The following is a 24,190-nucleotide window of genomic DNA, read 5'->3' as shown; positions in this document are numbered from 1 at the left end:
AGCATGAAACTCCTTCGCTAGATAGACAGCTATAGACAATACACAAATGAGTAAGTGAGGATCTGTTCCAATCAAACTTTATTTATAAAAATAAATAGTGGGGCTTCCCTGGTCGCACAGTGGTTGAGGGTCCGCCTGCCGATGCAGGGGGCGCGGGTTCGTGTCCCGGTCCGGGAGGATCCCTCGTGCCGCGGGGCGGCTGGGCCCGTGAGCCGTGGCCACTGGGCCTGCATGTCCGGAGCCTATGCTCCGCAGCGGGAGACGCCGCAGCGGTGAGAGGCCCGCATACCGCAAAATAATAATAATAATAATAATAATAAATTAAATAAATAAATAAATAGTGAGTCAGATTTGACTACAGGTTGTATTTTGCTAACCCTTGCCTAGAGCAGTCACTGAAAATAAAATAAAATGGTAGACTAATAAGCTAATAATGGAGAGAAAGTGGAATAATCAATCCAAAGGAAGGCAGAAAAAGCTAATAATGGAGAGAAAGTGGAATAATCAATCCAAAGGAAGGCAGAAAAAGGCAGATGAGATAAATGGAAAACAAATACCAAGATGGTAGATGGAAGCAGAATATTGCTAATAACATTAAATGTAAATAGTGGAAACACTCAAATTGGAAGGCAGATATTGTAAGACTAGATTTTTTAAAAAGCAAGCCTCAACAGTATACTATTAGAAACCTCTTTAAATATAAAGGCATAGAGTAAGAGGGTGGAAAAAATTACCGTGAAAACACCAGTCTTAAGAGATCTGGATTGGCTATAATAACATCAGACAAAGTGGGGTTCAGCAAAAACGATACGACCAGGGATAAAGTGGGATATTTCATAATGACACAAGGGTCAATTCATCAGAAAGACACAATACTCCTAAGTCCCTACCCCAGATCTTCAAAATGCATGAAGCAAAAACTGACAGAACAGAAAGGGGAAATAGACAAATCCACAGATTGTTATAACAAGTATAAAGAAATATAGCAGACTTCAACAAAGGTATCAACCAACTTGATATTATTGATATTTATGGAACACTCCACCCAGCAACATCAGAATGCACCTACTTTTCAAGTGCACATGGAACATTTAACAAGATCTACCATATGCAAGAAAATAATACTTTTAAAAGTATTAAAGTCATGGGGAGTATGCTCTTTGACCACAGTAAAACTACATTAGAAATCATATTTCCAGACATATGTGTGGAAAATCCTCAAATATTTGGAAATTAAGCAACACAGTTCTCTATAATTCATGGGTCAAAAAGTAATCACAAAGTATACTAGAAAAAGGTACTGAATGAAAATGACAACACACATCAAAGTTTGTGGAATGCAGTTAAGGCAGTGGTCAGGGAGAAATTTATGGCTTTACATGCTTATATTAGAAAATTAGAAATGTCCAAAATCAGTGATCCACCTTAAGAATCTAGAAGAAGAAAACTGCTTCAAACCTAAATATGTAGAAGAAAAGAAATAATAAAAATAATAGCAGAAAGCATGACATAGAGTAATCATCTTAGGGAAATCAATGAATCTAAAAGCTGTTTTTTTAAAAAACATAAATAAGTTGATAAATCTCTGGTAGACTGGGCTTCCCTGGTGGCCCAGTGGTTGAGAGTCCGCCTGCCGATGCAGGGGAAACGGGTTCGTGTCCCGGTCCGGTCCGGGAAGATCCCACATGCTGTGGAGCGGTTGGGCCCGTGAGCCATGGCCGCTGGGCCTGCGTGTCCGGAGCCTGTGCTCCGCAATGGGAGAGGCCACGACAGTGAGAGGCCCGCGTTCCGCAAAAAAAAAAAAAAAAAAAAAAAATTCTCTAGTAGACTCATCAAATAGCAGAGGAAGAAGGCCTAAATGATCAGTAACAAGAATAAATGAGTGGACATCATTACAAGTCCAACAGAAATTTAAAGAACAATAGGGTAATATTATAAGCAATCTTATACCAAAAATCCAACAATTTAAATGAAATGCACAAATTTCTGAAATATTCAAATTGCCAAAACAGATAGCCGAAGAAACAGAAAGCTTGTATTGCCCTAAATCAACTAAAGAATTTGAAATTGTTATTAAAACATTTCCATAGATAAAAATAAAGTCTTCCAAGGTAAATTATATCAAACATTTAAGAGAGAAATAATACCAATCCTACTTAAATTGTTTCAGAAAAGAATGGAGGAGGAAACACTTCACAACTCATTTTATAAGGCTAACCTTATCTTGCAATCAAAACCAAAGACTTTATAAGAAAAAAAAACTAATATCCTTCATGAGATTGGTGTAAAAATCCTTTTAGAAAGTAACAAATAAACTCCAGGAATATATTTTAAAAGGGTAATATACCACATCCAAATGGGGTTTATTCCAGGAATACAGGTTTGGTTTAACATTTAAGAATTGGTTAATATAATTTAACATATTAATAGGAAAAAAGAAAAGGCAATGGGTGCTGAAAAAGCATTTAAAAAAATTTATATTTATCATTATGTTTTTAATAATGGAAGAAAACACCTCTTGACCTAAGAATAGAAGGGAACTTCCTCAACCACTTGATAAAGAGCATCTATGATTGTAAATCAACTATACTCCAATAAAAATTTTAAAAAAGAGCATCTGTGAAAATCTTACAGCTAACATACGTAAAGGTGAAAAACAGAATACTTTCATTCTAAGTTCAGGAACAAGACCATTAACCTAGTAACTTAAATCCCAACACCAAAAAAATTTAAAATGGATCATAGATCTAAATGTAAAAGATAAAACTACAGATTTCCAGAAGAAAACATTGAGAAAATATTTGCAACCTTTATGTTGGCAAATATTTCTTCAATAGGACACAAACAGTATAAAAACAATTAGATAAATTAGACTTCCTGAAAAATTAAAACTGGTGTTCCAAAGACACCATCAAAAGAATAATAAGGTACCCCACAGACTGGGAAAAATATTTGTCATAGATAATTCTGACAAAGGACAAATATCTAGCATATACAAAGAACTCTTAAAACATAAAAAGACAAAAAATATTTTTTTGATTGAGCAAAAGCCTAGTACAGATACTTTCCAAAAGAAGACATAGAAGTAGCCAATAAGCATGAGAAGATACTCAATATTATTAGTCATTAGGGAAATGTCAATTAAAATCGCAGTGAGACACCAGGACACAGTCATTAAAACGGCAAAACTTAGACTGCAATATCAAGTATTGAAAAGGATGTGGATTAACTAACATTTTTTCTGTGTTGCTGGTGGTAACAAAACCAGTACAACCACTCTGGGGAAAAGGCATTTTCTTATAAAATTAAACAGATACCTATATAACTACCCTACACCATAGCAATTCCACTTCAAGTTATTTACATAAGAGAAATGAAAACATATGTTCACACAAAGACTTGTACACAAATGTTCATAACAGATTTGTTGATACTATCCCCAAACTGGTAACAACCCAGATGACCACCAACAGGTGAATGAATCAACACATTTTGGTATATCCATACAATGAGTCACTGCTCATCAAATCAAGCCACCAACCAGTCTACTGAAAAAATGCAACCACATGGAGGAACCTCAAATATCATCCTATACAAAAGTGTGTATACTGTATAATTCCATTTATATGAAATCCTAGAAGAGACAAACCTAATCTACAGTGACAAAAACTTGTTTGACCATTTTTTATGGCGAGGGGTGTGTGGTGATTGATTGATAGGATGGGAAGAAGGAAAATTTTTAGGTGATGGTGGTGGAGATCTGGACTGTGGTGATGATTACGTGGGTAAATACATTTGTCAAAAGTGATTTAATCGTACATGTACAAAGGGAGTATTTTATTGTATGTAAATGATATTCCACAAACCCCGGGCTTCCAACAGTCTTCTCAAAGGTTCCAGAGGGAAGGTCCCTCAAGTGTCTGCAGTTTGCCCTGTGAACCCCTCCTTCTTTGTTCTATGAATTTCCCCTCCACCTCAATTCTCACCCACTTTTCACTCTCACACCCCTGCTCCTCATGGCTGTTCCAGTTCTCTCTAGTTATTTCCCTGAAAAACCCCGGCATGCTCCTGTCTCCTCAGTCCCCAGTGCACTACGAACGCAGAGCCATTTTGTATACAGCATTTTACTAAAAGTTTGGTGATGAAGTCAGGAAGTCACATCACAAGAGAGGAGACAAGGAAAGCTAAATGTCAGACAGCATACCGTGGAATTCATCATCTGCCCCTTGAAGGCAGTGACTCAGCCCCTCCTTCCATGGGGCTGGCCATGTTCCTTTCTCTCTCAAGTTCAAGCACTTAGACTCTGACAGGGGCTGACAGTGGGAAACCCCCAATTCCTACTATGTTGTAAAATTTAAAAAAATGTAAATCCTGTCTTTTTTGAACCTCTGTATCAAGATGAGCCTGGCACCTACATTTGCAGAGTCCAAAAAGCCAATTAAAGTAATTTCTCAAGCAAAATAGGATTTATTTCCTAAACTGAAGTTTTCCTAGATTAGTGTTTTTCACCTGGTATGATTATTAAAAATGCAGATAACAGTGTCCATGCAGATCCACCGAGTAAGAATTTCTTGGGCCAGAACCTGGGAATCTGAATTTTAACCAGCACACCACCTCACCAAAGCTCTCTGCTTTGATTTTTTTAGGCAGTTTAAAACAAAAAAAATTCCCCTTGTTTTGTGATTAATGAATGTTCTCAACATGTCTCTCAATAAATATGCTTTCAGTCAGGGGTCTCTCATGCTTGAATTCAGTAGTTGATACTTGAATTGTACATACAGGACTGGTTTCTCTCCCATTTTCCCTCTCCACAGCCCACCTTTGGACCAACAGCCCAGTGGAGCTGGAGGTGGAACCACGAAAATGCTTTTGTGTCATTGGCCTTCCTCCGGGTTCCCAGATGGTATTTAAGGCTGGTGGCCTGGGAAACATCTTAAAATTCCGTAATATGAACTCTGTCTGTAGCTCCTTTAAAGCACGAAGTCACTCCAAACAATTATCACTGCTCTTAACCACAGATTATTGTGGGCTTCCCATGCCACCAGGAAGTTTTATGGCAAGCTCTGAAAACATGAATTACCCAATAGGATTTTTAGATTGGCAAGATCTAACTGAAGTTGTTAGACAAAGTTCTGGAAAAGCCGTCTGGGCATGTGCTTTGTCTAGAGCCAAGAAGCACTTCGGGGAAACCTTGAAATAGCAAATGACAGAACTTTCCCTGAGGTTCCCAGATGTTCTCTACCAATTCTAGAAGTATGCCAAGAACTAAATTTCATTTGGGGGGCCTCTTATCAGCACGCAGACAAAGATCAAATCTCAACACCGAACATGTGGCTTGACGTGAATAAAGTTTTCAAAGCCCTGTGTTTGCCATTTTGATCATTGATTACAGCATGATTCTCTCCCCCGCTGCCCCCCGCTCCCCGGCCCCAGCCCCCAGATCCTGCCAAGTTGCTTTGATCCCTTCAGGGGCTGTGAATGCAGAGAGTGAGGCATGGATGTATTAAACTCTGTCTTTCATCACAAGTCTTTCAGGGGCACATTGTTCCTCTGCTTATGAAAATTATGGTGTTTCCGTGGTTCAGATATCACTGAACTTAGTAAGCTTCCTTCTCATCTTTTAAATATAAATACTGTGTTTGTACTTTCCTATTGCAACTGTTGAGTCTCACTGAATTTAGTTGGGGTGTTGGTGTTTACTAACCATGAGGATACTCCCTTATGAACTCCTGTGGATAATCACGGCAGACAGCATTTATTTTGTGCTTCTATGTTAATGCCACCTTACGTGTTCATTATGGCCTTCAATCCTCAGTAGAATCCTATGGAAAATATTCTATGTTCACCCTCATTTTGCAGATGAGGAAAGTGAGGGCCAGGAGGTCCACCTGCCTGACTACGGTGTTATACACATTCAACAAAGATTTGCTGAGTGTCTACTATGTGCCCGGCACTGTGATAGGTGCTGAAGATACAGCATGAACAAAGGACACGAGATCCCTACCCTGATGGGGCTTACGTTGTATTTCACCTCTATTATGGGAATTTGTGGTCATTTACCTAACCAATCTCTGTGGTGGAATGTTTCAACTCTTTCTGATTTAATGCCCTTAAAAAAAAAAAATCGCACTGCGAGGGACCGCATAATGATTGATAAATGTATTTCCAAGCCTTTGCTTATTTCACGAGGAGAGTTTCCCAGAGTGGGAATGATACAGTTGAAAGGTATGAATATTCCTTCAAGTTCTTAACACATACTGCCAAATAACCCTCAGAAAGGGTGTAACGCGATTTACACTCCCATCAACTCTAGCAGTTTCTGGGAATGTCCTTTTCACCACACCCTTGCCAGCACTGACTATTCTTTCTCTCTCTTTTTAATCCTGTGTATCTGATAGGCATCATATTCATAGCTCTGTAACCACAAACGGTACTTAGTTTTACTTAGGGAAAAATAGATGTCACTGACACAAACTCGTTGAAGAGTGACAACTCATTTTAAAAACACCTCACATTGGGCTTCCCTCGTGGCGCGGTGGTTGAGAGTCCACCTGCCGATGCAGGGGACACGGGTTCGTGCCCCGGTCCGGGAAGATCCCACATGCCGCGGAGCGGCTGGGCCCGTGAGCCATGGCTGCTGACCCTGCGCGTCCAGAGCCTGTGCTCCGCAACGGGAGAGGGCACAGCAGTGAGAGGCCCGCGTACCACAAAAAAAAAAAAAAAAAAAAAAAAAAAAAAAAAAAAACACCTCACATTAATAGAAAAGCCCCATGCTTCCTTCTTGGTGCATATGGATATGATTATTAAGCTATCAATCTGAGAAACACACAAAGTGCTTACTGATGTATAAATCTCTCTGTGGAACAGCTCATCTGCATTTCCACACCTTGTAACTAGGGAGCCTGGGAGCAATTGCCTTTTTTTTTTTTTTCTGAGTGAGTGCCTTGCCCATCCCTGAAGGACTCCAAAACTCTGATGGAGGGAAATTTGATCTGGCCCTTTTTAGAGGCTTCCTTGCACTGCCTCTCTTTATTAGATGTGGTTTCTCCCTTTTGGGGGTTTCCAGAGCACATGCTCTGTCACTTTGTTATGACACCTATCACATCCAGTCATGTAAAGTGTGTACTCTCCTTAGCTCTCTGGCTAGAGCAGTAAGGCTAACGGTACCTGTTTTATAGATGTGCTGAAACAGCGCATAGAACGCACTTAGGCTGGCGCCTGGTGCAGAAATACCCTCAGCACATATTTGTCGAGTGAAGGAATGAATAATCAACACACAATAAATCTTGGATGCTGCTAACTGCTGACAAGTGTGCATAATATCGATCAGAGGGACTTGTGAAAATGCAGGACCAGTGGCTTTTTCTCCAGAGATTACGATTCAATGTCTGGGGTCAAGGCCCAGGAATTAAGGTGGTCTGGACACTACATCTAACTCAGAGAATCTTAGTTACTTGTGAGCTGCGTGATGGCAGGGACAATATGACATTCATCTCTAAATGATCCTGCATCTATCCACCCCAGTTCCTGACGTGTAGTAAGTGCTCAAGGACAGGTAATGTGAATTTCAACCTTGCTGTATGGAGGAAGCATTGTTTCCAGACTTAACTAATATAAGGCAAACAAATGAGTGATGGTTCTAAAATGTGTGTGGAGCCTTGTCCCTTCCCAATTATGATCTCAAAAATATAGCCACCATTGTCCTGGAGCAGAATTTCTCCTACCTCACATTCTTCGATGCCCCCTCAGCAAAGCCATATTTTGTTGTTTTTGTTTTTGGGGTACGCGGGCCTCTCACTGTTGTGGCCTCTCCTGTTGCAGAGCACAGGCTCCGGATGTACAGACTCAGCGGCCATGGCTCACGGGCCCAGCCACTCCGCGGCATGTGAGATCTTCCTGGACCAGGGCGCGAACCCACGTCCCCTGCATCGGCAGGCGGATTCTCAACCACTGCGCCACCAGGGAAGCCCAGCAAAGCCATATTGAACACTTTACTATGTGTGCCACTTTATTTGATTTAATCCTCATGGTAATATCCCTGAGGGGGAAAACTGAGGCTCAGAGAGTTTGTCACTTGCCTGAAGTCCCATAGCAAGTCAGTGACCGTGCTGGGCTTCAAACCAGGCATGAGTGACTGCCAGACCTGAGAACGTTCCATACGCCCTGGGATGGAGGAAAGGAACTGGGAAGCATCTCTTGGCCTGTTGGGGCAGGTGAGACGCGGGAGCCATCGTCAGTGTTCGTGAGCATGCATTGCCAGCAAATTCCTGATTATAGGTAATGGCATAAAATAGAGGAGATTTTTCCCTTGTAGGTAGATATTATAAATATAGGATTGTAAATAACCCTGACTTCATCCCCAGCCAATCAGCCCCCACTGGTTTGCATGCTGCATACGTACAGCATGACTCAAAGGACCCTCAGGCAGTGGGTGGGTTAAAAATCAATCAAACAATAATAATTTTCATAAGTGAGAACTCCCTGGCTTCCCAGTTGGCTGTTCAGTTATTCGTGAGTCATGAATTTCCTTTTTAGGGTAATATTTACCATAGTGCATGGCTGGTTACAGGGAATACGTAATAGCCACTATCTGATGGGAAATGTGTTATTAAAACATTACCTCATGATAGATTTACCTGATAAATAAGCCCTAGGATTAAACAAAAAGGTTGAGGAGGAACTCTGGAGCGATTGCAGGGAACAGAAAAATGAACAGGAATAAGCCATGGTGTGGAGGTAAATAGAAAAGGGTTTTTCTGGAGGTGGGTATTGAAATAATCCTGACTCTAATAATTAGAATATATATAGAGAGACAGAGACAGACACAAGGAGAAAGAGAGCATGAGGATGAACACTGTAAAAGGTTAATAGGTGCTTTTTTAAAAAATATCTTATATACATCCTCATTTATATTCTCATGAAAATCCTGGGGTCCACTCCCACTACCATCCCCATTTCTCAGATTCAAGCTAGTATTGTAAAGTGCTAAGAGCACAGACCCTGGAGAGAGAGTGTCTGAGTTTGCATCTCGGCTTCCTATTTACTAGCTGTGACCTTAATTTTTCTCTGCCTCAGTCTTCTCATCTGTGGAATGGAGATGATGGTAATTTTGCCCATCTTAGGGTTGTCTAGAGAACTAAGTTAATAAATAAAGCACTTGTAAACTCAAATTCAGCTACTATTTCAAGCTGAAGAATCCGAGGTCAGAAGTTAAATCACTTGCCCAAGGTCACAGAACTACAAAGTGGCAGAACTGGGATTTGAACCCAGATCTGCCTGACTCCAGCCCCTGTGTGCTCTCAACCCTTCTTTGGCTGATGGGAGCAATAATGGTGGGGACTGAAGAGACATAACAGGATATGTTTTCCTAAGACACATGATGCCAACACCCACCGTTTGAGTCAACCTACCCCAAATTTATGGACCATTTTATAACCATAGAGTACAATCTAGAAGCAACCCTAGGGATCATCTCATCCAAATATTGCAAACTGTCAGCTCAGGGACCCTTTCATTTTCTAGAGATGTGTTTTGTTTGGCCTGCAGCATTGGTTGGTGCAGAGCAATGACAATTTTTGAATGAATTGCCAAAAGGAAAAAGTATAACACTTCACAGGAAAACCCAGATTTACATCTTCTCTAGAAAACCTGGAAGATCTGGATCCATGTCACTCTGTGTAATAGTCAGTTGTACTCAGCTGCCTGTGAGTATATTCTCACCATGCCCTACATCTCTTGCATCTGACCCACTTCACTCTTTTCTATCCCTATGACAGCCCATTGAATACAGGACCCAAGCTCTCTGAACTACCTTTCCTCAGACTTGTTATCTTAGCTCAATGAATTTTTCAATGAGCTTAATGAGGGTGGAATCTCTGCCTACCCTCCAGCTGCCCCCTTCTTCTGAAACCTTGCATTTATTCAAATCCCTCTGATAGAATGGGTCTCTGAGAGAACCAAGCTCCCTGAGAGTGGTTTGGCCAGCACAGAATACCGGAGGACAGTTGATTCACATCTCTTGAGATCTTCTGAAGTCTCCCATCAGAGCTTCTCCTATTGGACCAGCTTCACCAGGTCAATGAGAACTTCCTTGTTGCTCTCTTTAGCTTCCTGGTGACAAGGAAGCCCAGGCTGTCCCAAGGCCTAAACTGGGCACTTGAGAAACATTTTACCTGAGGTTACCTGGTCCTGTTGTCTCTCTGCCTCTGGAAGTTTCAGGGTTTGTCCTCCACCACACAGTCAAACCCATCTTGTTTAGGTGTTACCGAGATCACAGCAATGCTCAACTTGTAGGCTGAGTTTTCATGGGCAGGTGATACTAACCTTGCTTCTAGCACAAGTTTGTCTTATTTAATCTTCATAACTACTCTGTGAGGTAAGTGTTAGGATCCCCATTTTACAGAGAGGGAAACTGAGGCTGAGCAAGGTTACTATCTTGTCCAATGACAAATCTAATTCCAAAGCTCCATGCTCTGTCCAGCAAGTATAAAAACTCAGATCCATAAAGTGGAAGAAGGAGCATGATGAATGCTCTGTGAGATCAGAGGTGGTCAGAAAAGGGAGAGATGACAGAGGATCATGAAGGCTCCATAGAGGAGTAAACTGGAGCAGAGCCTTGAGAAACAGGAAGATCTTTATGTGGGAAGGAAGATTACAGATGGAGGCCTCAGCGATACAGACTCAAAGGTGGAAAAATCTTGGCATGTCTCCTTTAATTCAACTGGCCTAGGACACCTTTGCAGGAATGAAGAGCCAGAAAAGGCCAGATTACAGCACAGAGAGACACCTGTCCTCCTCCCCTTCCTCCTCCTCTTTTTCCTTCTGTTGTCGAGTCCTCTTGCCATAGACAGGCTCTGGTGTGAACACTGAAGGAGGTAGCCCAGTGTAGCAGAAAATGCATGAGTTTTTGAGATTGATCACAGCTGGAGTGAAAGAGTTGAGAAGTATTCATGTGGAAGGGGGCATTTGACCAGGGACTGGAAGGACAGATGAGGTGTCAGCACTCAGAGATGAGGGCAAAGGGCAAGCCAGTGCAAGCAAAGAGACAGGGACAGGAATTTAACAGGAACATTTGGGGAACAGTGACTAATTTACTCTTCCTGAAATGGAAGGTGAGTGAGGGGTGTGGGGTATGGAGGGGGTATAAGGCAGGCATGGTAGATTTTTGGCACATGTCAAACTAAGGAGCTCTTATCTAGTCTGAAATACAAAGGGAAACCTGGAAGGATTAGGGGCAAGGGAGTGATATTGATGTCTAGGACAAGTCCGCAGAATGGATGAAGAGGCAAGAAGAGACTGGAGACAGATGCCAAATAGAAAGCCGACCCAAAGTTTCATTGAGATGTGGTGCGCATATGAATTAGGACGGTGGCCATGGGAACGTAGAGTTCTTCACACCTTGGGCATCAGGAATATTGTAGCCTGGTTGTAAACAGGACACATTCCTGTCATTATCATCATCGTCATTTTTGTTGCTGTTGCCCTCTTCTTCCTTCTGCTCTTCCTCCCCCGCCTCCTTCTCCTCCCCTCCTTCTTCTCCTTCTTCTCCTTCTTCTCCTTCTTCTCCTTCTTCTTCTTCTTCTCCTCCTCCTCCTCCTCCTCCTCCTCCCCCCTCCTCCTCCTCCTTCCTCTTCTCCTCCTCCTCCTCCTCCTCCTTCTTCTTCTTCTCCTTCTTCTTCTTCTTCTCCTTCTTCTTCTTCTCCTTCTTCTTTATCTTCTTCTTCTCCTTCTTTTTCTTCCTCTCTTCTTTGTCTTCTTTTCTCGTCTTCTATGACTATTTATATTGTAATAACTCTTCAAGATTTACCTTCACAATCATTTCTTCATGTGATTATTTTTGAATTTTGAACTTTTTCAACTCTGTAAGAATTAGAATTGGATTCTGCTGGGAGTAAGAGAAACCCTCAAGTAACGGTAAAGCTTCTTTCTCTCTCCTGTCACATGAGCCTCACAAGCCTAGGGCAGCCGTCCCCTGATTGTCAAACCTGGGCTCTTGCTGTCTTACTGCTCTGCCATCCTCAGCTCACAGCTTCCACCTCATGATTCAGGAGGGCTGCTCATGCTAGAATCATTAGATCTGTTTTTCAGGCAAGAGAGTGGCAGAAGAGGACACTTCCTGGAATTTGTACATTTCAGTTCTGTTTACTTCTGATTAACCAGACCTTAGCCACATTGCCATATTTAGGAGCCAGAGAGAGTAGGAAATGAGGGCTTTATTCTGGGTCTCCATTTGCTAGAGTTGAGACTTGCTAGTGTGGCTAAGAGAGAGTTGCCCGCTGTTGGTCCATTCTGAGGCCCATGAAGAGGAAGTCAGTTGCAACTCCGGTAACACCATGCCCCAGCATACGGGTCCTCACCACTGACTGAGCAGGCCTGTGCTGGGTCATCAGCACGGCAGTACTGAGTGTGGAATCTACCCTGCAGAGGCTGGTGTATTCACACACAATAGAATCTCTGTGCTGGGAGGAATCTTGGGGGTGGTTTACTCTTCTCTTCTACTCCGTCCTAGACACAGCATCTTCGATTCCTAGTGGCACGCCTCCAGACCTGGAGGCAACATCTGAGGCTGCTTACTCGAGGAGGCACAATGCTCCCTTCGTACATGAATAATATTTGCATCCTGGGAACTTTCACCCAACAACTCTGATTCGGCTAGGAAACAGGTCTTGCTTATTCCTCACGCTACAGAATAGCCCGTTTGCTATGTGAAGGCACTTTCACGTGTTTGTCCCCTGCTTTCCCAATGAGTCTCCAATTTTCTAGAACACATGTGCCATATGGTGAAGCTGACATGCTTGGGTGTCTCCAGGCCTGGCTCTGATGCTCTGACACTTACTAGCTATGTGACCTGGAGCAACTGACTAACACTTTTTGAGTCTTCATTTCTCCATTTGTAAAATGAGGCTCATGAGGTTATTGTGAGGCTTAAATGAGCTAATGAATGCAAAACAGAGAGGCTGACAGCAAATATAGCAGTTATTATCATTGCAAACATCTTCATGATTAATAATAATAAAGCATCTCTGACTTTTTTCCTTCTTAGGTGAGTTGTGATGAGCTATTAGATAATAAAGAGGAAGAAACTTTTAGCACTTTGGGGGGAAATTAGCATAAAAATACCACCTACAGTTGTGACCAGGAGCCACAATATTTGCTCCCTTGAGCAGTTTCTCTGGATTGCTGTTGCTGTCCATAAAAAATTGCCTCCTGTGGTTGCTGGTTTGCTCTCTTTATTTGCACACTACCTCCTGGGAAGCTCCATCTGTTATAATGGGCATTGGCATTCCTTGGGCTAATGTGTTGTTGTTAGCGGAAGCAGATAGAACACAAATACACAAACATATTGGAAGACACAAAGATCATCTACATTGTGAGGGAAAAGGAGTCAGGAAGCCTGGCTTCTGATTCTCACCCTATCACCAACTGGTTGGGTGACTGGGGATAAGTCACAGTGCCCCTCTGGGCCTCTGAGTTTTGAGACCTACATCAACAACAGCCTCCTATGACCGGAGAAAGGATGTGCCATGGCCTGGATTCCCCTGGAATCCCTTTCTCCCCACCTAGGGCTGGTCCAGGTGGAAGCAGCATCTGGGCGGAGGCTGGGTGCATGCCCAGGCAGCCCTGTGTGGTCTGTGAGCCAAGCAGAGCCTGCCTGCTACCAGGGTGTGATGGTTCTTATGACTTGGCAACACTGGGCAAACATGTCCCATCAGGGCTGAGCTAAAAATAGGTCCTGTGCTGTGGAGCCCAGGAAAATCAGCAGCCCGACACATACGGGGTTGGCCAACCAGGCAGAAGTAAACAGCCACCACCATCCCAGGGGCACAGTGACCAGAGAGAGAATGTTTGGCTCATTTCCCCACATGCATCTTCTTTCTCCACCCTCCCCCTGCATCCTCCCCCTAACCCTGCATTAGAACTAGTGCCTTCCTTTGCCTTTCCTCCATCTCCTCTACTTCCAAGCAAACTGACATTTGCAGAGGGACTGAAGGTGGGCATGGTATACTAGAAAGAGCTGGTGTTTAGGCATCAGTGGGTTTGTGTTCAAATCCTGACTCTGCTATTTTCTAGCTGTTGTACCATAAGCATGTGACCCTTTGGAGCCTCAGTTGCCTCGGTGATATAATGGTGTTCATTATACCTATTTCTAGGGATTGTTATGAATGCTGAAAACAGCAAGTGGCTAGAACAGTGGTTCAAGGAATGTATCTTGCATCTGAATCACCTGGGTTGGTGGGGAGCTTGTTAAATCTGAGATTGCTGGGCCCCAGCACCCAGTGTCTGATTCAGTGGGTCTGGATAGTACTGCTTTCCTACACGTTGCCAGGTGATGGTTATGATGCTGGTCTGGGGATCACCACTGGGTCTGGGGTTAAGTGTGTGAGCTCTTGAGACAGATCACAATGGGTTCAAATCCTGGCACTGCCACCTCTAGGAGAGTGACTTGGGGCCATTCCTAAATCTTATCTGGAAAACAGGGGTGATAATCATTCTGACTTTATAGTATTGATGTGAGGATTAAGAAAATTAATTCATATATAGCACTTAAAACAGTCTGGCAAACAACAAGTGTGGAGTAAACATTAGTTTTTATTAGTATTATAGAGTCTACACAGTCTAGGAGTTCAGTACATGTTCTTTTTCTCTATAATCTCCTTGCAGTTTTTGTTGGTTCTGCTCATACCTCTGTCTCCATGCCACCCCTCCCAGGGTTGTTGTGGTCTGGCCTCGTCTTTCTGGGTGGAAGGGCAGGCTTACACTGGGAGGATATGGGGCACCAAGGAGCACAGATGGAATGTCACAGAATAAAGATCACCCAAGAACCTGAAGACCTCAGAAGGGAATGGGCTTACCCAAAGGGGTCCAATTCAAAGGGGCAGAAGGAAAAGTAGACCCAGGTTTCCTGACTTTCCAGCCAGGACACGTTCCAGGACACCCTGATGTGTCCCCAGAGGCAGCTCCGGCTTCCCCCACATGTGTTTAGGGAACACCCAGCTCCCCGCCCTTGACTCCTGCACCGTTGCTAGGCATTTGGGTTGTTTCTCTTTTGGTTGTTTATGGTTGAAGATGACATGGCCATAAATATCTTACATCTGAGTATAAATGACTATTTTCTTTTGGATTTTTTTTTTCCCTTGGGCTACAGTCCTCAGAGTAGAATTATTGGGTCCAAAAGTACAGCCGGTGTTATAACTAGAAGAAAGCTAGACATAGCAACTCTTTCAGGGAGAGGAACTTCTCATTTCCCAGAAACCATAAGATGGCTAAGGATGTTAGGGTTTGAAGCAAGTTAGGGCATTCTAACTTGGGGCTGAGAGCAGGGTATCCTGGACTAAGCCTGTGATGCCTGGCAGGCACTCGTAATTTCCCCGAGAACGGTGTTTAGACTAGTGCTTCACAAATACCAGCGTACATAGGACTTCCCCGAGGATCTTGTTAATATGCAGCATCTGATCCAGGAGGTGTAGGGTGGGGCCCAAGCGACTGCATTGCTAATAAACGCCAGGTGATGCTGTTTTGGCTCATCAATGGACCACACTTTTAAGCAGCAGAAGTTTAGGTTCCCCTGCCCTTATTCACGCTATTCCTCTAACCCACCATTCCCACCACTTTCCAGATGAATCTCCAGAGACTTCTCTGGATTGGCCTCACATGGCTGGTTTAGGTACCCTGTACCTACATTTGTCACAGCACTGATCATGCTGTACTAAATCGTCCATCCCTTTCTCTTCCTGTGGGCATGGACAAGTCAGGAATTCAACACTGCATTCCCAGCATCTAGGACAATGCCTATCATGATATGAGACTAATTATTATTACTGGGTAAGTGAATGGGTGGACGGATGGATAAATTAATAAATGACTGTGAGGGGAGCAGAGTAGGAAGTAATGGGTTAGGAAAAGCATGGTGAACAATCAGATTTGGCCTGAAGATCAATACTGTTGATTTGGGGACTTCTGAACCATATTCATTTACTGAAAGCCCAGAATCAGTGACCCTCCTCTGATCCTTGCCAACTTTTTCTACACCCCCCAACAATGCTGACCCTGAACCAAGAATGAACTCAGATAAATGAATAAGATCCAGGAAGCTTAGAGGTCCCTCAAAGGGTGGCTCTAATAAATACCAGAAAACAAAAAGCAGGTGTTGGCAATCTTTCTCCTGCCCAAAGAGTTATTTACACAAGTTTCCAAAGCAATCCCCTTCATCACTTTTACATGCCTATTACACGGTTCTCTGAAAGGAAAAGTCTGGAGATGGTTAGCTCAATGGATTAGAGAGTGAGTTCTTCAAAGCCAAGGAAAGTGGGAGCTTTTCCCCTCCTCTGCTCCACGGCTGTATGCTGACTGCCCAGTCCTGGCCAGTGGTGCCCATGGTCCTGCTCAGTCCCAGTGATTAAAGAATGAGGGTGGGTCAGTGTGAATCCATCCCTCCTACTCACTATGAAAGGCACTGCCATGAAGAAGAATGAACTTGAGCTTGGACATCTGACAACCCTAGGAATGAAACATAGATGCCTCACTTACCAACTGTATAATCTTAAATTTTGTTTTTTAATTTTGAAATAATTTCAAACTTACAGAGAAGTTGAAAGAATACTACAGGGAACTCTTTGCTCAGATCCACCAATTTTTAACATTTTGCTACATTTGCTATCTCGTTCTCTTTCTCTCTTTTAATTTGCTGTTTTAGTCCCTCTGGTTGAAGAGGACAAATGTTCATCAACAACAAAAAATTACATTCGGAAGCAAACAAAAATGTTCTGAAACAAAAAGTTACAACAAAAAGTTGTTCAAAAATCACAAAACTAAATAAATGTAAAAGAAATATAAGTAAGCTTTAAAATGCCACTGCTTGTAAGTTTTAGCATTTATACTTCTAAAGTTACTACAGCTTAAAACTGCACTAAGATTTTTGGGACATGCTATGATATTATATAATAATATGAATTTATTTTTGGAGCCACTCGAGAGTAGATTACATATATCATGCTGCATAAATCACACCTCTTAGGACTTTCATGTGTACTATGTAGGAACAAAGATATTTTCTTAACATAACCTCAGGGCAGTTTCTGGAACTTTAACCTTAATGGAATAATTTTATCTACAGTCTGTATTCCAATTTTTTCAATGTCTTTTATAGTAGTTTTTTTTTCCCTCCAGTAACGGGAGTACTTACTGGTACATTTATTTCTATTTGTATTCAGATTTACATTTTTCCTTGTGAATTTAATTTTATTTTTTGAATATTGAAAACATTAACATGCTTCCAAACTCAAAACTCTACAAAAAGGTAGAGTTAATCCTTTCCACCTCACTCCCTCAAGCCCTGGTGGGTGACCAACTTGATTGCTGCCTGCTTTATCATTCCTATATTTCTTTTTGCAGAAGTAAGTAGAAAGATACATTTCTGTTTCCTTATTTCTTCCTCTTTCTTACACAAAATATACGCTTTTGCACTTTGCTTTTCTTCCTGGAAGTCACTCCATATCCATTCATGGAGATGTGTCCCACTCTTTTTCACATGTGCATATTTGTGATACACTATCATGGCCACAAATTATTTGCTGCTCCTGTTAGCAAAAGGTGGAGTCTATTTTCTCTGCCCTTGAATTTGGGATGACCTTGTGAATTGCTTTGAGCGACAGTAAATGGCATAAATGCTGTTCAAGTCTACTTTTGTGTCTTTCAGGTGTGTTTTTACAGTTTTCTTAGTGTAACTTCTGAACATTTCTTGTCAAAAATTATGCCGTTTTTAAGAAGTCATTTCATCCTTCTGAATCTCAGATTTCTCTTCCATAAAAAAAGAGGACTTTTAGAGCTTTCTTGAAGAGTTATTGTGAAAAGTAAATGAAAATAAGTGCCGTGTAAATCCTAGTTTCCTTATTCCTTCCCTTGAAGCTCATACTTGCTCTTCAGGAGCAGGGGAGGGGAATAATTAATCACATATGTCTGTCTAGCAAGGACATTGTCTAGGTTGGACAATAAGTCAATCAGTATTGCAGAGCTCACCGTGTACCAGGGACTTCGACAGTTGCTGGGGATATAACTGTGAGAAAAATCAAATACAGTTCCTGCTCTCAAAGAGCTTCTGGTTAATGAACATTTCCCATTAATCCTATGAGATTTTATAAAATCAAAATGCAAACCCAATTAGCAAGCATGACCTTGCAATTCAACAGATTCTAAAATTGCACCACATAGGGAAGTAGAGGCTTTATACTTTTAGAATCCAGATCCCAGTTTGAGTCATCATGCAAACAGATATGACCTAAAATAAGAGAGAGTCACAGCTAGAAGGAACACGTGGAGGAGGAAGCTGAGGCACAGTAGGTCATGATCAGACCAGGATCACACAATTAATGAGTGACTGAGCTGGGGCTGGAAACTTGGTATCTAGGCTCCCAGGCTGGGGTATTTTCCAACACATACCCACTGCCATTCTATTTTCCATCTGCATTTCTTGTCACTGCCACGTACGTATCAGGGTTTCAGCTGTTTGCACTGGTCGTCTAGGGAACATTGGCCAGGAATGAACAGCACATTTCTAAGAAAGACCTTCTGTCACTAGGGTCATTCTGTCATGAGGCTGTTAACTCACTCCACCAAGGAGGCAATCTAACAAATCTATACTGATATACAGAGTTAGAAAGTGGATCAAATGAGATAAAATCAGAATCACTTTAGCACAGTGTTGCTGGCAGCAGACACTACTGTCTGTGCAACCTTTACCGGGTTGTTCAATTTCCCTGAGCTGTGTTTTTTCTCCCCTTTAGAATGAGCATGTACCTTGTGGGGTCTTTCGAAGGGCTAATTGTTTTTCAGTTTGGTTTTCTCCTTCCTCTATTGTAATAGAATCCCCAGTTCTTTGCTGGGCAAATGACTGTCTGGATCCAAGACCAAACTTCTTCTGTTTTCATTGTAGCAAGGCATAGCCATATGAGTGAACTCAGCCTAGTAGAATGCCAGTGAAAATGGCATGTCCAACTTCCAGAAAATATCCCTAAGGGGTAGAAATATGACTTTCTTCTACTTTTTTTGTGGCTTTGGTTGAAATATAGCACTGAAAACTTAAACTAGAGGAGCTACTGGGGACCAAGAGGTAACCATGGGAATGAAGGCCACACCCACTGAAGCATAGGATAGAAGGAGTCTGGGCCAGTAGGAGCCCTACCATTCCTGAATAGCTTCCTGATGTGTTGACCTAAGATTTCTTTCTATTGTTTTTAAGCCAGTGCTATTTTGGGTACTAGGATATCTCAGGCAGCGATGGGAAGAAGTCCTATCGATATTAACTCCTTGCCATAAGGAGTAGCTGTTGCTTTTGCCTGCCTGGCTTCCATTTTTCCCACCTTTAATGGCTGCACATCAAGTTTTCTTTGAGGAATGACCCCTCTCCCAGCCTTAGCGGAATTGTGATTTAAGTTGCATCACCTTCTCCTAAGCTAGGCTAGTTGGACTTTCAATTTGAATGGAATTCAAATCTTGGACAGCGTAACCCAAGCACCAAGAATACCAGGAGTGGATAAGTCCTGGAGGTGGGTGGTGAGGAAAGCTCTTCCTCCCTAAAGCACATCATTTAAGAAATGTTAACAGGAAAGCTAAACATTGAAAATCACCATTTTTCAACCACCATAATATTGGATTCAAATAAGAATCATCACTGGACGTTAAAACCATTGGGTGAAAAAATGGGGACCGGCATAGTCACAGTCTGAACGCACCACTCTATAGGTTACTTATCCACTACAAAGCTGTCTCCACAGTGGAGAGATTGGGTGGACACCACTTGGCCAGATGATCAAAGAGAATGTCACCAACGATAGGATATCCTGTGGCCCCTGATGTGAGGCACTGAGAAGGATTCAACATTGTCTACACAGTATTCATGACAAAACTGATCAACCTGAAATTATTTAAGAAGAAATAATCAGACAAATCCAAACCAAGGGACATTCTGCAAAACTGGCCTAGACGCTTCAGATTTTTCACTAGCATAAAAGTCTAAAAGAAAACCCCAAAATAAAAACAAAAACTAAGGAATTATTTTAGATAAAGGGAGATTCTAACAAAACATGATAATTAACATTTGTGATCCTTGATTGGATCCTGGATATGACTGTATATTATATTATACTATACTAATATTATATTATATTATATTATAATTATATTATGGCATTATATCATATAAGTTTCCTGAGTGTGAAAATTATGGTTATGTAGGAGAATATTCCCATTTCCTTGTTCTTAGGAGATCCATGTTGAGGTGTTTGGGGGCAAACTGTCATGATGTCTACAACTAATATTCAAATGGTTCAGCAAAAAAAATTAAAATGGATAAACACATAGGAGAGAGGAAGAGAAAGTAGAAAGAGAGAGAGAGAGAGGGAGGGAGAGGGAGAGAGAAAGTAAATGTTGCCAAATATGAACACTTGGTGGGGCTACTGAAAGGGCAGCATATGCTCATTGTATTATTCTTTGAACTTTTCTGTAAATTTCAAATTTTCCAAATAAAAACTTGAGGGAAAAGTCTCTTTTCCTTTTCCTAGCCATAGATTAAAATATACAAAGCTTCAAAACAATGCTTACCTCTGCCACAGGCCCTGGGCCCTTTATGCCAGAGAACCCATGGGCCAGGGGAGTGACACCACAGCTGTCAGCACAGAGCCACACAGCCTTGCCACTGTGAGGACATTTGAGGTTGTACCTGTGGAGTGGGTCAGTGTGTGTGACAGTGGCCCTCAGGACACTCTCAAGGTGGGCAGACCACCAGAAGAGGGGGTGTGAGTGAGGAAATTGGGGACCCATTACACCAATGATAAGGCCCTGCCTTTCTCCGCAATCATTTTTTAAAAATTTTTTAATTGAAGTACAGTTGATTTACAATGTTATGTTAGCTTCAGGTGTACAGCAAAGCGATTTCAGTTATACATATGTATTGATATTCTTTTTCAGATTCTTTTCCTTTATAGGTTATTATAAGGTATTGAATATAGTTTCCTGTGCTGTACAGTAGGACTTTGTCGTTTATCTATTTTGTATACAGTAGTCTATATCTGCTAATCCTAAACTCCTAATTTATCCCTTCCCCCCTTCCCCTTTGGTAACCATAAGTTTGTTTTCTATGTCTGTGAGTCTGTTTCTGTTCTGTAAATAAATTCATTTGTATAATTTCTTTAGATTCCACATATGTGATATATGATATTTGTCTTTTTCTGATTTACTTCACTTAGTATGATAATCTCTAGGTCTATCCATGTTGCTGCAAATGGCATTATTTTTAAATTTTTTAATTATTTTTAAAATTTTAAAAAATTAAAAAGTTTTATTTTTAATGTTTTTATTTATTATTTGTTTGGTTTTTGTTTTTATCCCTGCAATCTTATTTCCTGTGTCCCTTCCCTCCCCCTTGACTCTAGCCCCCACAGACCTTCCTTCTCCTCACACAGGCCACATTTGTTGCCACCTCAGCACATTTGTGCTTGTTGGTCTCAGGGTTGGGACTGCTTTCCCTCCTGATCCTTGCACGGCTGCCTCTCTCAGCCGAAAAGCCAGCCCCTCACCAAGGCCTTTCCTTACCCCAAATCTAATGCTTCACTCCACCGCCAGCCTACTGTCCACCCTGTTACACACCTGGGCTTCCTTCACAGCCTCTACCCCTGTCTGGAGTCTCCTGCTCATCGTCTGTCTCCTGCACTAGGGTGTAAACTCCACAAGAGCCAGGCTTGGCTACCGCTTTGCGTCTGTGTCCCAGCAGGTAGATTGGTGCCTGGCCCTCTGCTGGGTACTCAGGACCCAGAGGGGATGAGGCTCCTGTGGGGTTTACATTTGGGCAGGTAGTCAGGAATGTGGTGGGGTTCTGACCTGGGGAGGAACTATGGGAGATGAGGGGCAGGCACTTCGGCTGGAGGCTGGTGGGTGGTTTGCAGTCATCCAGGGATGGAGAGATTCCCATCAAGGTGGGGCTTCTATTCTTACGTCGTGTCTAATGATAAAGCTACAATGAGAGATATCCTCAAAAGTCCTCTTCCCACTCTGGGAACCTACTGTATCAGGTGCCTGTGCTGAAGCAGTGCTTTCCAAGATCACTAACTGGCCTTCCAATGACCTGATCCACTAGTCACCTTTAAAGCCTTGTCTCACTTGATTTCCCTATGACACCTGCAGGACTGACAGTCCCCTTTCCTCACAACTCCATCTCCTCTGGGTTTCTGTGACACAGCCTCCTGATTCATCAACATTTGCCAAGCTCTTAATAAGTGCAGGATGCTTCCTCTTGCACCTTACTTGCGTCATCACAACATCCCATCCTCACGACATTCCTATGAGCTAGATGCTATTGTTGTTCCATTTCACCGAAGAGGAAACAGAAGCTCAGAGTTTTCAGTAAGGTTCCCAAGCTCACAGAGCTCGTAAGTGGCAGAACCTGGACTCAAATCCACACTTGTACGTTGCCCAAGGCCTCGGCCTTAGCTGGACACCTTGCCATTTTTTCTCTCTACCCCTCACTCTTGGATCCTTCCTTATCAGTCTCCTTTGTGGGCACCGCTTCCCATCTAGCCCCATAAATACCAGGGTTCACCAAGGTTCTATCCTCAGGCCTCTTCACCACACAAACCTCTCTTGAGAAACCTTGGCTACCTTCTGGTTCTAAATACCTATGTGTTGATGACTCTCAAATCCTTATTTATAAGGATACAGAATAGCTCCAGGGGGCTGTTGGATATCTGTTATGGACTGAATGTTTGTGTCCCCCAAATCCATATGTTGAAATCCTCGCCCACAATGTGATGGTATTAGGGGTGGAGGCCTTTGGGGCTTGATTTGATCATGAGGGTGGAGCCCTCATGTATGGGATTAATGCTCTTATAAAAGAGACCCCCTAGAGATCTCTCAGTTTTTCTGCCATTTAAAAACACAGTGAGTGAAAAGACAGCTATCTATGAACGAAGAAGTGGGCTCTCATCACACACAGAATCTGCTGGCATCCTGATCTTGGACTTCCCAGCTTCCAGAACTTTGAGAAATAAATGTTTCTCTTTAAGCCACCCAGTCTATGGTATCTGTTATATCAGCCTAGAGACAACATCTCTGCCTGGTGATTGTGCCCTGGGCATCACCATTCGAATGTGCCCCAATTTGAACTCATCACTATCTCCTGAGACCTGCTTCTTTGTCTTCCTGTGTTCTCTGCACTATTTGAGGATGGTGTGAATATCCACCCAGTCACCTGAGTCCCATCCCTCACATTCAAGCAGTTACTAAGACCTATAAAATTTGTTCCCTCCTCTCCTTTCTTGCTCTCCCCACCCTAGTCCTGGTCTTCATCATCTCTCGCACAGATCGCTGTCTCTGGATTGGTCTCCCCATATGGGCGCCTCCAACCTACCCTCCACACAGCCTCCAGGGGCCTAAAACATAGAGACCATCACTACACATTCATGCTTAAGTCTGGTCAGGTGGTTACAATGAGTTGGAGCCCAAGTCCTTACTGTGCATAAAAGGCCCTCCACCATCGTGCTTTATCCAACTCTTGTCTCATTCAATTCCTTTACCATGTTTTTGTCGCAATGCATAAAGCCATTCTAAATGCTCTGTAGTTTCCCAGATGCAACACTTGCTGCTTCATCTCTCAAGGCTGCATGCCTGGAGTGGCCCTCCCTCCTCCCCAGTCTTTCCAGGGAATATCCACATGTCCATCAACCCTCAGCTCAATGCCTTCTTCAGCAGAGTTTTTCTCACTGTTCCTGATCCAGAAGTTACTGCTTCCACCAGTCTCCCCTGCTGACTGACCCCAGTACAGCCTTCCATTCTGTCACAGCAGCTAAAACCCTTCTCTCTCTCTCTTTTTTTTTTTTTTGGTTTTTTAAAATATCTGAAGCTTGACTTTATTAAAGTTAAAAACTTCTGCTCTGCAAAATACACTGTCAAGATGTTGAGAAGACAAGCCACAGACTGGAAGAAGACATTCTCAAAAGATACACCTGACAAGGGACCATTATCCAAAACACACAAAGAGTTTTTAAAACTCAACAATAAGAAATGAACAACCCAGTTGAAAAATAGACAAAAGACTCGAACAGACACCCCACCAAAGCAGAAACACAGTTGGCAAGTGAGTTTATGAAAAGATGTTCAACGTCATATATTGTCAGGGGATTATGAATTAAAACAACGAGATACC

This window comes from Phocoena sinus, chromosome 1, assembly GCF_008692025.1.
Source record: "Phocoena sinus isolate mPhoSin1 chromosome 1, mPhoSin1.pri, whole genome shotgun sequence".
In the NCBI taxonomy this organism is placed as follows: Eukaryota; Metazoa; Chordata; class Mammalia; order Artiodactyla; family Phocoenidae; genus Phocoena; species Phocoena sinus.
The sequence above is the reverse complement of the archived record's forward strand: the minus strand, read 5'-3'. Positions refer to the sequence as shown.